This window comes from Pinus tabuliformis, chromosome 6 (assembly GCF_031772625.1).
Source record: "Pinus tabuliformis cultivar Carrire ecotype Pingquan chromosome 6, CPIR1, whole genome shotgun sequence".
NCBI classification, from domain to species: Eukaryota; Viridiplantae; Streptophyta; class Pinopsida; order Pinales; family Pinaceae; genus Pinus; species Pinus tabuliformis.
The window spans coordinates 298,976,411-298,994,900 of record NC_142292.1 but is presented as its reverse complement, the minus strand read 5'-3'; positions in this window follow the sequence as shown (position 1 = coordinate 298,994,900).

The window sequence follows — 18,490 nt, the reverse complement described above, 5'->3', positions numbered from 1 at the left end:
GAGCCACACAATTTCTTTTGTTGCCTCAGCTTCTGCCACATATTCTGCCTCTGTTGTGGAATCTGCTAGAACTGATTGTTTACATGATCTCCAGGAGACAGATCCTGATCCAAGACTCATAGGATAACCTGAAGTAGATACCCCAGTTTCTTTGTCTCCATCGAAGTTTGAATCAGATTATCCAATCAAGCTGAAGTCGCCCACCTGTGTATACTTGATTCCAAAGTCTTGAGTTCCCTTCAAGTGATGAGACTCATAAATGGGTAATTATATGGGCTCATTTTACCTCCTAACCTAATCAAATCAACCATTCTCTTAGCTTATTGTATGATTTTATTATTATATTTATGCTTATAAGGTGAGTTGAGTTAGTTATTATGCCATGTGGTCTAACATGTACTTAATGCAGCTTATTGATGGATTTCGAGGTCAAAGTCAAGGATCTAGTGGTCAAATTGCAGAAATAACTCAAAGTAGATAGAGGAGAGCACTTATAGGAGGGAATCCCCCTCATTTATTGCTCCTCACTTCAAATTCCCCTTCATTCAGCTCGGAGTACAAGCAACTGAATCATGCACTAGAAGGAAGCCGAGAAAGTGGAAGATGATTGATAGTTATCTCGAGTTTTGGGAGCCACGCTTCCCTAATTTTAAGGAATTTGTTGGTAGCTTCAGATGTATAAGTAGAGAGGCCTAGGGCCTCACTAGGGTCGACTTTTTGCTTGTTTAAAATCTGCTCAAATTTCGAGCTTACTATTTTATGACAGTTTTATGTAATCTTGCTATTTTTTGATAATGAAGATGGAATCCTTTTTGAGCTAGCACTGAGTTACCTCAGAGGGCTGAAGTTCTTGGGTTAGGGCCCAATACAAGCATCCAAGCTTCTCTTTACTTGTATTTTTATGCTTTACTTCAATTTGTAGATTAGTTTGCTGTTAGATGTGTTTCTCTTATGGTTAAGAATAGGTTGCTTTTGATGATTTAGTAGCTTGATTCCATTTGTGCTTTCTGTAGTAGGTTAAGTAGTGATCAAAGAAGATTCAAAAGGCTATAAATAGTGACTTGGCCTCTCTTCCTCCCTTTGGGACCATGATTTGAGGCAAAGACTCTCTTGCTGCCCCAAAAACACAGATTTTCCTCATTCCTAGGACTTCTAGTGTTTGCAACTCTCTAGTAGGTTGATAGTCCAGTTTTGCTTTACTTTAGATCTTCTTCATCATGTTCACTTCCTGATTTGAAATATTCCTTTTGCATGCTTTCCTTTCTTACAGCATTTCCCAACATTTCCTTCTATACATCATAGTTTAGGCCATTTTAATGCAAAACTCTGTTTTTCCTAAGATGCACTCATTCCCTTGGTTGCTTGATTTTCTTAGTTCACTGTCAGTTTCTATGCAGTATATATCTTCCAACAGTAGGCTAGCTTACTAGAAATCACACCATCCATCTGATCCATGCCCTATAGGTCTCCCAAACCTCACCTCAATTCTGTCCTAGTTTCCTTCATTTTTCACAAAACTTCTTCCTCTCTCCTTGAGAAAATCCAATCATCTTTCTCTCTCCTGGTGATTCATGGTAGACCTTAGGCACCCTAAAATCTCATTCCAACCTTCATCCACCTTTTCCACCCACTCTCACACCCTCAAAACAACGAAAATTGCTCTCGGCCTCCTCCTGTAGGCCTCGTGTAGTTTCCCTGTTTTCCTCCCGTAGTTTCCCTGTGTCCTCCTGTAGTTTTCCGTGTAGGATTTATATTGAAGGCCGAGTGTGGAAAAATCCTCCAAAAGGCCACCTAAGACCTCCTAGGACCCATCCACACCATCCTACATCCTCCCAATCTCCAAAACCACCCTCTAACACCACCTGTTCATTGCCACACTCACACACAATAAATTAGATGCATGTTAAATTCACATAAAAACACACAAAAATCCAAAAATATGTTTTTTACTTATTTACTTCCAGAAATATCATGGTTAGATGTTTTTTACTTCCTTAAGTAGGTAATGGCATTTATTTCATGGTTTTCATAATGTTTTTGGCAAAAGTAGAATTAGCTTGTTAATTAGGGTTTACTAGGTTTTGCTTTACATTCCAGTGTTTCTTCTTTTTGCAGTTAGAATAGCATCTGTAGGGTAATCTTTCTTTCCGTTCCTCACACATAGAGCTTCTTCTGAAATCTATAGAATTTGTCTTGAGCTCCTAGTTATCTCGTGCCGGCTAACCAAGTGACAACCTGCAGTGAGAACTAGTAGTTGTGCATATAGCACTGACGCTTCCAAGTTTGTTACAAACTACAGGGTTGACAAAAGTAAAGTTGGTAGCCCAGGAGTTGCAGCATTCTTGCTGCAATACTGGCTCTCACCACTTTTTGGCACCATTGTCGGGGAAGCATCACAGTATTCTATGACTACTGCTTTCTTCTATTTCCTATTGAAACATTCTGCTAATAGTTTATTTCGGCAAAAGTAAACTAGTCATTTCTTTTCTTTCCGTTCTGCATTTCCTTGCTTTCCTTTTCAATTCTGCAAATTTCCATTCAGCAAGTTCATTTCAGCTAGTTGCAATTTGTTTTGTTCAATCACAATTTTAGTTTCTGCAGGTACTTTCAGTGTGGGAAAAAAGAAACAAAAATCCAACCAAAAATATTTCCTTTCATGCCTCGTAGGAGTAGAGATAACTTAGGAAACTTTTTGCACAACAACCCCACTGCTTCACATAGCCAACCTTCTCTCTTCTTCGGTGGTTGCAATCAAGATGAACCCTTAGGTGAACATCTAGACATATTTGAAGAACCTATAGGGGAAGAAGAAGAAGAAAACATTCCTCTGGAGCTAATGGCTGAAAACAGAAATGCCAAGGGAAATGGAGAGAGAATAGAGGGTACCTTCCCTATTCGGGAGACCAATGGGGACACCAAAATGAAGAATATAAGTCCTTCAGCCCTACCTCACTTCCATGGTCTGACTACAGAATATCCTGACACCTTCTTGTTCAAGTTTGCTATCATCTGTTGAACTTATGACTATGCAGAAGACGAGAAAAAGTTGAAACTGTTCCCTTCTACTCTCAAGGACGCTGTTAGCTACCTATACCAATAGGTTTCATATTTCATGATTGGCAAAGAAAGGTCCAAATATGCTCTGCTTTGATGATGCAAAGATCCCATATTTCCATGAGGAGACAAGGTGTGTATATAGCTTGAGGGGGACTCAATTTTGATGGATGGTCCAACAGCCTAATCTGGATCATGCCATGTTTTAAATTTTCAGTGGTAGAATAGAGAAAGAAGTCTGTCCAAACTGTTTAATCTTGGCAGACAAGTAGCTTAGGTAGCGAAGTAAGGCTCCCAACTACTTAATCTGGGACCTTGGAAGCAATAAGGGTAGCATTAGATAGAAAGTCAAAAGGAAAAAGCCAGAGAAAAGAAAAGGCAAATAAGGGTCTGCAAGTCTAAGTGCACCCTCCAAGAAGAAACAAAAAATGCTAGGCAAATAGATGGGTAGGCAGATGGGGTTGCAGAAGTGTCATTCCTTACAATTGAAGGTGTGCTAACCTATTTCACAAAGCAAAATCAATGGATTGAGAAGGTCTTCTTCTCTATCAGGTTGCAACAAAGCAAAGAAGCATGTCTAACTTCCCAATTTTCCCCTTTTCCATTCATTACTAACATCCCCTCATCAGTTGAGATTCATGGAAGAATTGGTGGTTTTATGGTGGTTCTTAGTCCTTTAAAAAAGCCACATTTCTTGTCTAAAATTCTTTTCATTTTGATCTACTCCCTAAGCTAAGTGATTTTCAAATAAACTTAGCGATATCACTCCCCATCCACCCTTTTCATCTATATTAACCCCTAACATCTATTATGTAATTCCCCTATGTTACCCTTTCCCTACTATTATAACACTATGGTGTATAAACCCCCAAACATTGTATAAATATCCCTCCCCTTGGCATTATAGCCATATGTCCTCTGTGAGGGATCAAATTGACATCTGGTCAGTTTGAGAAACCTAAGCCTTTTTCCCCTTCCCCCTTCTGAATCCATTTGACCCATTAAACCCTTTATTTGCTAAGAAAAACCTTATGAAAAAACCCCTTTTACGCATAACCCGCTTCACTTGCAAAGAAGCACACAAAAACCCACTTTTTCCATTTTATCCAAAGTATCGGCGCGATATTATTTTTATTTGAAAATACATTGAAAAACCATCAAAATCCGCCACATCCCAAAGTCCCGCTGGGCACGCCTTTCAAAAGAAAATAATATTTTATTACTTCCCCGCTGCCGTATCGTCCGCACTATTCAGCGACCTGTCAACCGTCCGATCGGGCGCCTTTGATCAGACGGCTAATATACATATCGGGTTGGGCCTGACGTCCGAAGATTAGCACTCGAGAAACTGTCAGAGGGTGACGTCAGGCCTCTGCCACGCGTCGCCCTCACAATTTCTCGGGTCGCCCTCTAACAAAACCGCGACCGTATCTAAGGCGGTCCGAGAAAAACCATTACCGCTTCTGGTTTACTGCCGGTCCTATTACGCCTACGTCATCACCACGTCAGACCCACGTCAGTGCCACCCCGTCGTCGCGTCAGCACTCTTGTCCGCCCCTGAGCTGATATGTCTGCCACCTCATTATCCCCATGGACCAATCACAGCTTGCCACATCACCCGGTGACGTCATGCTGACGTCATCCGACCTTGACCCCACCTGATGACGTCATGCTGACGTCATCCCTAAAACGCGCTAATATGCCAAAAATCCATATTTTTGCCAAAAACTCGTGTTTTTTCCACTTTTTGCCAAAGTAACTATTGTTATTCCTGCATGCATTTCACGACCAAATCAGCGCCATCCTGCACAACTCAACTCTGAAACCGTGGGCGCCTCCGTCGTACCTGCATTTGCAACTGTTATCGGCAATTCGCAAGGTATTTCTCAAAATCGTTCCCTACACCTGGTTTTATCCATATTTCTGCAAGCAAACTGTTTAAGAGAGTGTGAAGCACTGAAATTACCATCAAGCATCCAGTGACCTGCACCCATTTCCGACTGGCGAGGCAATAAAACTTCTGCCAAGCCTGCATTTGACAAAATTGACCTGAATTCACAGGTAGTTCGCGCAGTCGTGAACTAGAAACCTTAATTACACAGATTCACTTCCCTGCAATTCACATTTACATTGTAAAGAAACTCCTCTGCATTTTTTTGCTCACTCAAAATAGTTTACATACAATTCAGAAGCCTTACTAGCCATGGAAACACCAATAGCCCTGAATATCCAGCGTTTGAATGCCCCTCAAAGGGAGTTAGAATGGAAAACCCTGGGAGATGTAGATTATCAGATGATATACTGGTTCCCAATGGGTTCTAAATTTAATATTCACATGCTAAATGAATTGAAGGCCCAACACCTTGGTGGAGCTGATATTTTAGGGATTTGGGACTCAAATTTGCCCATTTACAACCTCCCTCAAGTCAATGCCCTTCCAGACTTGATCCACAGATACCAGGAATGCTATGATCCATGACAAAGAGCTATTCTCAGTCCTACAGGCTCAATCTTGTTCCATATCACCCCAGAAACCATAAATGAGATGCTGCATTTCCACACTGTAAGGCCATTGACTCCTCTCTCCATGCTGGACTTAGTGAAGAAGGGGAGTAATTTGTCAAGTGCCCAGATCATCAAAATTAATCAGTTATTCATACAGCCAAGCTCTGAAACAATGAGAACTCCTCCTATTGGATATCAATACCTGAATGACTTGGGCAGAATGCTGGTGGATTTGATCAGCTACGTCCTGGGGTACAGGGGAATTGAGGATGTTGATGACACTATAATGGCAATGTTGTCCATATTTTCTCCTGGAAAACCTCCAGCTGTACACTATGACTATGCCACATATATTGCAGAAAAGATCCATGAACAGCTAATGAATCTACAAAGGGAAAGGGTGTTCAGATACACCTCATACATTTACCATCTGTTCTTATTTTATCAACCAGACAGTTTCTCCATTCCCCTCAAGAAACTTAATGCCCAGGGAAGTCCAAGGTCAGTTGTGTTTTGGACTTCAGTTTTTCATGATATTTCTAAATCACCATACACATACTGTGAATTCATAGACCTGTTCATTCACCCAGCTATGACATTGCTGTATGGTGTCCCTCCTCCAAGGTTGACCGATGACATGCAGAGAGTTCTCCATCTCTCCAAATCCTACATCATTGGTGATTGGTATTTTTACCAACACCACACAGTAATCAGAGTATATGGCTGTGAGTTGGACCCTTATAGGCTGCCAAGGTATGTCCCTATGAGACTTTTTGCCCTAGAATACTTCAGGCAGTTTGGAAATGCCGACTGCTTCCATTTCCAAAGTAAGAACAAGAAGGTGCAGCTGAAGGTAAGGAGCCAGCTAGGCCCTTTTCTATACAACAAAAGAGAGGAGGGATGGAAGGAGGCAGATATGATCCTAGAGGGCCTCAAATTGCAAACCAGTTTTAAATGGACACCTTATGACCCTAATCATTTTATTTCCCTCAGGAGGATAAAATACAAATTGGGTAACTATGCACATCTAAAGCAGCCTCATATTGAGCAGTATGCCAATTCCTTGAGCTGGAAAGAGGGCACTCTAGAAGAGCCAATTACTAGAGAGCAGATGCTAGAAAGAGAGGCTAGGAATATGCAAAAAGAGGCTGACTTGGAAACTTGTGGACAGGTTTCCTTCTCTTATCAAAGGCAACTTGGAGCAGCTGCCTCTTCTTCAACAACACATCAACAAGCTGCCATGGACACTCAACAGACATCCAGCAAAGGCAAAGAAAAGCAGGTGGAGCAGGAGCAGCCACCTCCCATGACTGAAGAGCAAACAGAAAAAGAGGTGGAACAGCAAGAAGAAGTGCAGCAGCAGGAATTACATTAACAACAGCAGCAGCAACAACAAGAAGAACAAAGACAGGAGCAGCATGTACAGCAAGAGCAAACAGTGGAAGCCCCAAAATCCACTGAGCAACAGCCACAACAAACTGTGCCTCCAAGCCAGGAAACATCAGCTGAAGCATCAATCCTCCAAACTCCACAAAAGGAGGATATAAGCAGAAAAAGAGAGAGAGAGACTCCCCTTACAACATCGACAACATATGGGGAGAAAAGACAGAGAATGAATCCTTTCTCAGAGGAGGAAATGCCAATGGGACAGACTTTGGGCATGGGCCCACCTAGCAGGGAAGCATCTGCAAGTTCCTTTCAATAGGAACAGGACAGAACAGTGGGAGGAGAAGTCAGCTCCTCAAGCCAGCAGAGAGAAGGTGAACTGAGCATCAAACAGCAGTTCATTGACATAAAGAGGAGGAATGAGCCAATAAAGATACAACTATACAATCATTTGTTGAAAATGGCTCCCACTAACCAGCAAAGACTGATGTCTGCGTATGATGTTAGTGAAGGCAAAATGATCATGAGCCATTTTTTGCCAGCTGTAGCACAGCCCCAGTCCCCTGCAGATTATATAAGGACCAATCTTGAGGTCCTTGCCAAGGACATCCACCCGATGGACAAAATTGAATTACATAAGCAAACGGGTGAGATGGTGTATGCCTCCTTGGTAGACAAGACATTGGATAATTATAGGCTAGAAAATAGCCTTAATAATACAGCTGCCCAACTTGAGTTGGAGAGAGCATCCTCTCAAGCAAAGGACAACAGAATTAGGTCCTTAGAAGATATAATCATAGAGATTGGGCATGATCCCAAGAATATCAAGGGCATACAGGAAATATTGAAGTTGAGGGATGCAGACATGGCAGCTTTGAGGAGAAAGATCAAAATTCCAGCCACAATTCACCCTCAAACAGATGAAGTTGCCCAGCAGAGGCATGATCAAGATGCCACAGCCTTGCTGGTGTCTCTATATAAGCAGCTAATCTAGACTCAAGAAAAGCTGGGAGAATCAGAGGCTGCACAGGCAGCATTACACGCAGCTTTGAAGAAAAAAGAAGAAGGTCAGACCTCCCAGCCTCCTCCTGAAATAATTAACCTTGAGGAAACTGCTCCAACTACTGTTCCTCCTCCTCAACAAATAGAACAGGCAACACCATCCACCTCAGCACCACCACCAACAACAAAGCAGGCCCCAAGCCTGGACATGCAAAAGCTGAGAAATGAGATTCAGGCCTTGGAAGCACAAATGACAGAACTAAATGAGGCCAGGGAGAAATTAGCCAAGGTAAATGAAAGATATGACAAATCCAAGCAGACTGTGGCAGAAAAGGGCAGGGAAATAAAAGCCCTCAAAGACAGGATAAAGGAGCTAGAGAAGGAGCTCCAACTGGATAAAGTAGTGGCTGAGATCAAGACAGTGCTATGGGCCAATATTGGCCAGTCTATTACTGACCAATGGCAGTATATTGACACAATCCATGAGCAGTTGGAGCTCATTGCAAAAGCACAGAAGGAAATTCAGAGATCAAGGGCAGCTCTAGGTAATATGCCTGAAGTTGCCACCAGGATGATCAATGTGCTCAATAATAGAACAAGTTCTCACTTAGCAACTATGGGAATTTCTAACAGGACTAAGACTATTTTGTTGATAAAGAGGGTCCTTACACTGAGAAGCTTAGTGCAGACATTAGAGAGAAGGACCCAAGACATGCAGACTGAGGTGAACAGATTTATGGACAAATTTGTGGTATTACAGAACAGAGGTCTCCCTGGCTTACTGAACAATGCAGGAAGACTGCTTACCCATGAGCAGTATGCCAAGAGGGTCAATACATTCGCCACAAGTCAGATCACTGAAAGGCCCAGCACCTCAGAGGAAACAGGGCCAGCTACAGGACAAAGTCTCTACAACAGAGTAGAGAATTTATTCTTTATAATGAATGAAATTAAACACCTGTTTGAAGTGCCTCCTAACTTCTATAAATACACAGAGGCAGATGAGACTATGGATGCAATTCTTAGGCATCAACTACCCACACAGGAATGGTGGACTAAGGCAATACAGATGATCTTATAGACCAGGAAGCCATTCACTAAGTTTTTTCATCAAAAATACAAGGTGGCATGCACAGGAAAAGTTAATAAAATCAGCATGCATAAAAGGTGAAGGCTGAGCCAACTCAGCAGAGCTTTCGGCCAGCAAGTCAAGATGGAGAGCTACAGGTGACAGAGCCGAAAAGTTACAGCAGAGCAGCCACATGAGCGCATTTTCCAGCATTTAAAGCAGATCATTCCAACCGACTCGGTGGCCTCCAAAGGCCAAAATATCTTCTGACAGATAGAAAGAGCATTTATGTTGTATTAAAAGCAGCAATAACTTCTTATCTGCTATTCTGTACAAAGTTGGTGAAAACATTTATTTCTCAGATGACTCAACGCCTTAGATATTTTGTATTACCGTTTGTATATATTTCCCCCTCACACAAGCTTGCAAGGGTTGTTGTTGATTTCTTTTGAAGAAGTTTCCTATGTTGTAATCTTTGCAGAGTTTAATAACAGAAGTGATGGAATTTCTGAAGTTCTGAGTTGTTTGAATGCGTTCATGGTGTTTGTTGAAGTTGGCAGGATCCCTGTGCATCTCATATACAATAAGTTTTCTGTAACTCTCTTCGTTTTGTGTTTTAATTTTTTACAACCCATAAATGTTTCTAAGTTCTAAGTATTTAGTAGCAAAGAAAAAGAATAGCCTTCAGGATTTATTCATGGAATACCCTGAGCTCAATCTGTGTTGCTAATGAATGTTTTCCTCAGTTATAATCTTGATAAGTGTAATTCTTAATTGCTACACTTTTAGAATATATCTTTCACAGTGACCCTTGTTTCAAAAATTCGAGTTTGCTCCTGAGCAATAAATTTCACTTTCACAGCATTAGCTTAATGGAAAATTCTTAATTGCTTTCCATTGGCTAAACATGCATCATCATACATCATCACTTAAGCTTTAAATTTTGTTTGTTGAGATACCCAATAGGCCCTGCAGTCTGAACATTCCCACTGAAGCATTTCAAACATTTCACAGCTCTAGACTCCATTGCCCAATGAAATACAACTGTCTAAACATTACATCTTAGGTATTGAAAGACATCCTTCAACCAAAACATAAACAAAAACCTGAGCATAATAGCTAGCCTAAAATACTATCATAACAGAGACAAATCATAAAGAGAGAGCCCTCTCTGATTACAGTTTGGCTAGAAGCTGTAATCCAAAGATTGGTTAGTGGTTACCCCAGCCGTATTCCCTTGGGAGTCATAGGGAACAACCTGGGTGTTAACATAAATGGCGACTCCACTGGGGAACTGAGCATATTGTTTTTCAACTATTGTCTGCCAAGACGGTGGTTTTAAAAGCTTGAGCAGTCCCTTAAAATAGTCCTAAAAATATCTTAAAAAAATACCAAAAAGAAGTTCGGAAGCTGGCTCCTAAAAGGGAAGCCAGGCACACTAGGTCAAACCCTGACCCAAATCCACTAGCAGTTTTTGAAAATCCAAATACAATTCCCAAAATAATTAGGAAACAACAAAGGCAGGAAAATCCTAGTGATTTGAGTCCTGAGACAGCTCACCCTGAACCAGTTCCAACTCCTATCAAGGTTCTATTTCGGTCCACTCCTGTTTCCCCCAGTTCACCATCTACATCTCAAAGCCCTCCTTTTACATCTTCACCCACTGCACATATCCCCTTGACCAACACTCTAGGTGCTGCCACACCTGTTACCCCTGTGGTACACATCGTTCCTTTTATCCCAGTTGCTCCTGTAAATCCCCCAAACCTTGTGAATATGGCTAACAGATATGCACCCTTGCAGTTACCAGCTAATGCTGCAGCTCTACCCCAAGACTACCAAACTAAAATCTCATATTTTGACTCCACTGGCCATCTTACAGCTATTCAGCATGCCAAAAGGATGCAAGACCATTTTGAGACCTATGAAATAGATGATGACAGTGTGAGAATGAGGATGTTTGTTCAAAGTCTGACTGGGGATGTAAGAACTTGGTTTAGATCCCTGAATGCAAACTCCATCACAACTCTTGATGAACTTTATCAAGCCTTTACTAACAGATGGGAGAAAAAGAAAGATCCTCTGCACATACTTGGTGAATATGACACTATCAAAAGAGGTCCCCAAGAGACTGTTTTGGAGTATTGTGCAAGATTTAACAATGTATATAACGCAATCCCGCAAAATTTAAGACCTCCCCCTGATTTGGCCTTGTACAAATTTCCTGATGGTTTTGACCCTGATATGGCCTATCAGTTGAAGGAGAGAGACCCTCAAACCCTTGCAGATGCCCAAAAGGTTGTTGTCACAGTGGAAGCTAACCTGATTGCCAAAAGAAACAGAGCAAGGTTGGAAAAGAGAACCACTTTCAAAGAGGAACCCTCAGCCTTTGATCAAAAACTGGATGCAATACTCACTGGTATGAAGAGATTGGGGGATAGAGTGGAATCGGTTGAGAGAAAATCATCATGGGAAGCACCACAAAACAACCCTCCTAGGAATCCAAATTTTAGGAGAACTCAAAACCCAAACGTTGGCAAGGCCAGTGCTGACCAAGACATAAGACCCCCTTTCCAAGAAAACTATGCTGAAACTTCCACATCAAGTGAACCCAATGAAGATTCTCAGATTAATTTAATGGGTCTAGATGGTGAAAGTCAAGTCTTTTTGACACAAGAAGACCATGAGGATGATGTAATCAAGCTGTTCCCAACCAAATCAGGTGAGTCATTTGATTTCAAACAAGGCTATGACACAGCTGTTTATGAAGTCCATAAGCAATACAAGCTAAGGAGCAGAACTGTAAATGTAACTCAGCCTGAAAAGACAAAGGACAGCCAGCAGCCCAAAAGAGCCATTGTCACAGAACCAAGTAACAAAACTGGTCCAAATACACATGAGGTAACCATTGAAGAAATAGCTGAAACCTTTTCCTCAAAACAGCAGCCAGTAGATCCCTCACCCTTGAAGCCCAACCTAAGTAACACCTCTCAAGAGATGAGCAAGAAGGGCAAGCCTCAAGATCAAGATAAGAATCAAGAAGAAGAGTTAGTGAACAAGGAAAGAACTGTCATCCACAGCCAAAAGATCCAATCTGAAAAACCCTTTGACCTAGAAACTGAAATTAGTAAATTGAAGGTAGCTATTCCTCTCTCAGAACTGGCCAAACATGACATTTATAGGCAACAAATCAAGAAGTCCCTTCAACTTACTAACAACAAAGATAATGTCAATGTGCTGGATGATACCCCAGAATTACTTTTCGGCCCAGAGGTGGATGGAAAGACAACAGGTGTAGGCATTTTACCTTTCTATGTCAGCCTGCATGTTCATGACAAGATATTACACAATGCAATGTTTGACTCGGGTGCCTCTCACAACCTAATGCCCAAATCAGTCATGGAAAGACTAAACCTGGATATTACAAGACCATACAAGGACCTGTTCTCCTTTGATTCCAGCCAAGTCAAGTGCTTAGGCCTAATAAAAGATCTATGTGTGTCTCTTGTTCAGTACCCAAACAAAACAATTCTAATGGATGTTGTAGTTGCTGACATCCCACCCAAGTATGGGATGTTGTTATCAAGGTCATGGGGGGCTAAACTTCAAGGTTCCCTGCAGTTAGATATGTCATATGCCACCATCACTGTTTTTGGGCAACCAAAGAGATTATACAGAGAAACACTAATGAAATACATGGTCAGCAGTGAAGAAAAGCCTCAAAACTTTCCCATATATGCTATCCAGACATAGACTCATACATTCTTTTTAATGATGATACAATTCTCTCAGATAATGAGGTTGAACCCAAGACACTCATACAAGAGGAAGACACTAATGAGCAAACTGCTACCCAAGAAACAATGATTAAGCAAACATTAAACAAAGTTGCTGCTCAAGAAAGCGAACAGGATCCATCAAGTGAGGAGACTACCCTAGAAAACAAACCAGATGGCAAACTAGAGCTTCAACTTACAATTCCAGCACACAAGGAGGTCATTAAGTTCTCCCTGGAACAAGAGATCCTATGGTTCCTTGAATTTGATGGGTCAGTCAACAAATTAGGGGCAGGAGCTAGAGTTTGGATACATAATAAACAAGACAGTCATGCAGAAGGTCGAGCCTATAGACTGAATTTCAAGTGTACTAATAATATGGCAGAATATGAAGCTCTTTTACTAGGTCTCAAGCTAGTAAAGTTCTTACAAGCCACAAAAGTCTCAATTATGGGGGATTCAGATTTAGTCATCCAACAAGTGAAGGGAAATTTTGTCACCAATGACAAAAGACTGAGATCTTATAGATCTGCTGCTGCTGAACTACTACAGTCCTTCACTGAATTTCAAATTACCAAGATTCCCAGAACCCATAACTTGCATGCCCACAGTTTAGCCACATTTGCAAGTACCTGCAAGCTACCTTTTGAGCCCCACCACTGTTTTACAGCTGAGGTAAAACACAGACCTTCTGTCCCAAACAATGTCAAGGACTGGCAGGTATTTGAAGATGATGCACAAATAAATAATTTCTTGACCTTACAACAAGAATTTGCAGGATTAAATATTGACACTGAAAGAGCAAGTCAATCACAAATACCTGAAAGAGCAAGTCAATCACAAATACTTGAAAGAGCAAGTCAATCACAAATACAGTTTGAACAGAATAACCACCCAATATCACCCAGGACAGCAAAACAAATGCTACATCCAACTATTTTCAACAAGGAGAACATACAACAAATTCAACAAACCAATCATGAGGAAGCAGTTGTCGTAGAGGCTGAAATCATAGAGCTGAAAGACAATTTTCTCCCAACAGGCCTAACTCCATTAGAAGACATCTTTGACTCAAACGACATCCCTAGAAAACCAAAAATGTAGCCCCTAAATGCAGCCATTGAAGAGTGCAACATTGGCACGGTTGATAAGCCCAAGATAATAAAGCTATCTGCATCTCTGCCTCCTGATAAAAAACCCAAATACATTGACATTTTCAAAGAGTTCCAGGATGTCTTTGCATGGGGTTATGAGGATTTAAAATCCTATGACACCTCTGTTATCCAGCATACTATCCCTCTCAAGCCTAATCAGAAGCCATTCAAACAAAAATTGAGAAGGATTAATCCCATGCTCCTCCCTTCAATTGAAAAGGAATTGCAAAAAATGTTTAAAGCAGGCATCATAGCACCAATCAGGTTTTCTGATTGGATTTCAAATTTGGTCCCTACAAGAAAGAAAACTGGTGAAATAAGGCTTTGTGTAGATCTAAGAAATCTGAATCAAGTATCCCTCAAAGATAATTATCCCTTACCCAAGATGGATCACATCCTCCAAAGAGTGGTAGGTGCCTCAAGGATCTCACTACTTGATGGATTCTCAGGCTTTAATCAAATCCTGGTACACCCTGATGATCAAGACAAAACTGCATTTACAACCCCATGGGGAACTTTCAAATATGTAAAAATGCCTTTTGGATTGAAAAATGCAGGGGCAACATTTCAAAGAGCAATGGATATTGCTTTTGCCAAAGAGATTCATGACTTCCTTGTCATTTATTTGGATGATCTCACACCTTTCTCAAAATCAGACCAAGAACATTTGAGACAGATCTTCCTAACATGTAGGAAATATGGAATCTCCTTGAATCCCAAGAAATCCTTATTTGGTTTGGAGGAAGGTAAGCTATTGGGACATATCATTTCAAAAGATGGCATTAGAATTGACCCAGATAGGATACAAGCTATCCTACAAATGCCCCACCCAAGAAATATCAAAGAATTGCAAGCATTCTTGGGAAAAGTCAATTTCTTGAGAAGGTTTATCCCAAACTTAGCAGAACTGATCAGATTGCTAAATAACATGCTAAAGAAGGATTCAAAAGTGAAATGGACTGTTGAAGCAAATCAAGCCTTTGAAGGTATAAAATTGGCCCTTACTCAAACTCCAGTCCTAACAAATCCTCAATTTGATAAAGAATTCATCATTTTTTCCTTTGCCTCCCAACATACTATTGCTGTTGTTTTATTAAAGAAAGATGACCAAGGAAATGAAAAGCCCATTTCTTTCTTTAGCAGAGCTCTTAGAGATGCACCTCTGAAATACCAAATCATGGAGAAACAAGCTTATGCTTTGGTCAAGGCCATCAAAGACTTTAGGATTTACATCCTTTATTCCCATGTCATAGCTTATGTGCCAAGTCCCATTGTTAAAGACATTCTCACCCAAGAGAACTTAGAGGGCAGAAGGGGAAAATGGATTGCAAATATTCTAGAATTTGACATTGAAATAAAACCTACAAAACTGATAAAAGGGCAAGGTTTGGCTAAATTAATGACAGAGGCAAACTTCCAAGCCTTAGACATCAACCAGCTGGACAGTGAACCGGAGCTGGCGACTCCAAAGATCAATGTAGCCTTTGAACAATCCCCTTGGTACTCTGATATATGTTATGTATTACAAAACCTGTGTGCTCCCCCAGGATTGTCCAGAACTAAATGTAGGTTCTTAAAAATGAAAGCTTCAAGATTTTGTGTTATGGATGGTAATTTGCTTTGGAAAAACCATGAAGGGATATTACTGAACTGCTTGATTGAAAATGAAACTAACAATATCATGAAAGAATTTCATGCAGGGGACTGTGGTGGACACTTGTATTGGAAGTCCACTGTAGATAAAATACTGAGGGCTGGTTATTATTGGCCCACTGTTTTCTCTGATGTCAAGAAATTCACCACCTCTTGTCACAAATGTCAAGTGTTTGAGGGAAAGAGACAGTTACTGCCACTTCCCTTAAGGCCTATTGCAACAGAGAGACCTTTTCAACAATGGGGCTTGGATTTCATTGGGGAGATTCACCCTCCATCTTCAGGCCAGCATAGATGGATTCTAACAGCTACAGACTACTTTACTAAGTGGATTGAAGCTGTTCCATGCAGACAAGCAAATGATTCCACTATCATTCAGTTCCTTGAGACCAATATCCTTTCTAGATTTGGCTGCCCTGATAAAATAATAACAGACAATGCTGCTGCTTTCAGATCCAAGAAGATGGTAAATTTCTGCCACAAATTTCACATTACCTTGGGCCATTCTACTGCTTACTATCCCCAAGGAAATGGCCTTGCTGAATCATCAAATAAAAGCCTTGTTAACATCATAAAGAAGGTGCTGGAAGAAAATAAGAAGAATTGGCATAAGAAGCTGGTCAATGCCTTATGGGCAGATAGGCTAACAACCAAGAGATCAATTGGGGTCAGCCCATATGAGTTGGTTTATGGATTAGAAGCCAAATTCCCTTCATCACTAGGAATTCCTGTTATGAAACTTCTTCAAGAAATCCAAGATGAATCAAATGATATGCAAAGAAGGATCAATCAAATAATATGTTTGCAGCAAACTAGAGATCAAGTCTACAGCAGAGTTCAAGTTTTACAAGAAAAATTAAAGAAGGCCTTTGACAGAAGGACTAAGGCAGAAGATTTCAACATTGGTGACAAGGTCCTCAAGTGGGATTCAAGAAGGGAAGATAAAGGAAAACATGGAAAATTCGATTCCCTTTGGAGAGGACCATTTGTTGTCCAAGCAGTACAAGGAAACAATACTTATTTCCTTAAAAGTCTTAATGAAACTGATTTGGATGAAGGTCCTGTGAATGGCAGGATGCTGAAGCACTATTTTGACTACTACCCATAAGTGCAGCCTGAGTTTCCATTGTACATATTCAAGTGTATATATTACTTTCTGTCAAAAGGTAAAAATGCAGTTTCTTAAGTTTTGTTAACTATCAGCAAAAGGCAAATAGAATCAGAGATCTACCAAGATGGGAAGAACACAAATTTGGCATTTTAAAGCAGCATACTTCAAATGTTGGTGAAAGCAGGCAAAGGCCAAGGCATTCTGACCTGCTGTTCTTGGTCTTTCTAATGAAAAACCATCCCCATGTGGAGCCACTGTTAGCTACCTATACCAATAGGTTTCATATTTCATGATTGGCAAAGAAAGGTCCAAATATGCTCTGCTTTGATGATGCAAAGATCCCATATTTCCATGAGGAGACAAGGTGTGTATATAGCTTGAGGGGGACTCAATTTTGATGGATGGTCCAACAGCCTAATCTGGATCATGCCATGTTTTAAATTTTCAGTGGTAGAATAGAGAAAGAAGTCTGTCCAAACTGTTTAATCTTGGCAGACAAGTAGCTTAGGTAGAGAAGTAAGGCTCCCAACTGCTTAATCTGGGACCTTGGAAGCAATAAGGGTAGCATTAGATAGAAATTCAAAAGGAAAAAGCCAGAGAAAAGAAAAGGCAAATAAGGGTATGCAAGTCTAAGTGCACCCTCCAAGAAGAAACAAAAAATGCTAGGCAGATGGGGTTGCAGAAGTGTCATTCCTTACAATTGAAGGTGTGCTAACCTATTTCACAAAGCAAAATCAATGGATTGAGAAGGTCTTCTTCTCTATCAGGTTGCAGCAAAGCAAAGAAGCATGTCTAACTTCCCAATTTTCCCCTTTTCCATTCATTACTAACATCCCCTCATCAGTTGAGATTCATGGAAGAATTGGTGGTTTTATGGTGGTTCTTAGTCCTTTAAAAAAGCCACATTTATTGTCTAAAATTCTTTTCATTTTGATCTATTCCCTAAGCTAAGTGATTTTCAAATAAACTTAGCGATATCACTCCCCATCCACCCTTTTCATCTATATTAACCCCTAACATCTATTATGTAATTCCCCTATGTTACCCTTTCCCTACTATTATAACACTATGGTGTATAAACCCCCAAACATTGTATAAATATCCCTCCCCTTGGCATTATAGCCATATGTCCTCTGTGAGGGATCAAATTGACATCTGGTCAGTTTGAGAAACCTAAGCCTTTTTCCCCTTCCCCCTTCAGAATCCATTTGACCCATTAAACCCTTTATTTGCTAAGAAAAACCTTATGAAAAAACCCCTTTTACCCATAACCCACTTCACTTGCAAAGAAGCACACAAAAACCCACCTTTTCCATTTTATCCAAAGTATCGGCGCGATATTATTTTTATTTGAAAATACATTGAAAAACCATCAAAATCCGCCACATCCCAAAGTCCCGCTGGGCACGCCTTTCAAAAGAAAATAATATTTTATTACTTCCCCGCTGCCGTATCGTCCGCACTATTCAGCGACCCGTCAACCATCTGATCGGGCGCCTTTGATCGGATGGCTAATATACATATCGGGTTGGGCCCGACGTCCAAAGATTAGCACCCGAGAAACTGTCAGAGGGTGACGTCAGGCCTCCGCCACGCGTCGCCCTCACAATTTCTCGGGTCGCCCTCTGACAAAACCGTGACCGTATCTAAGGCGGTCCGAGAAAAACCATTACCGCTTATGGTTTACTGCCGGTCCTATTACGCCTACGTCATCACCACGTCAAACCCACGTCAATGCCACCCCGCCATCGCGTCAACACTCTTGTCCGCCCTTGTGCTG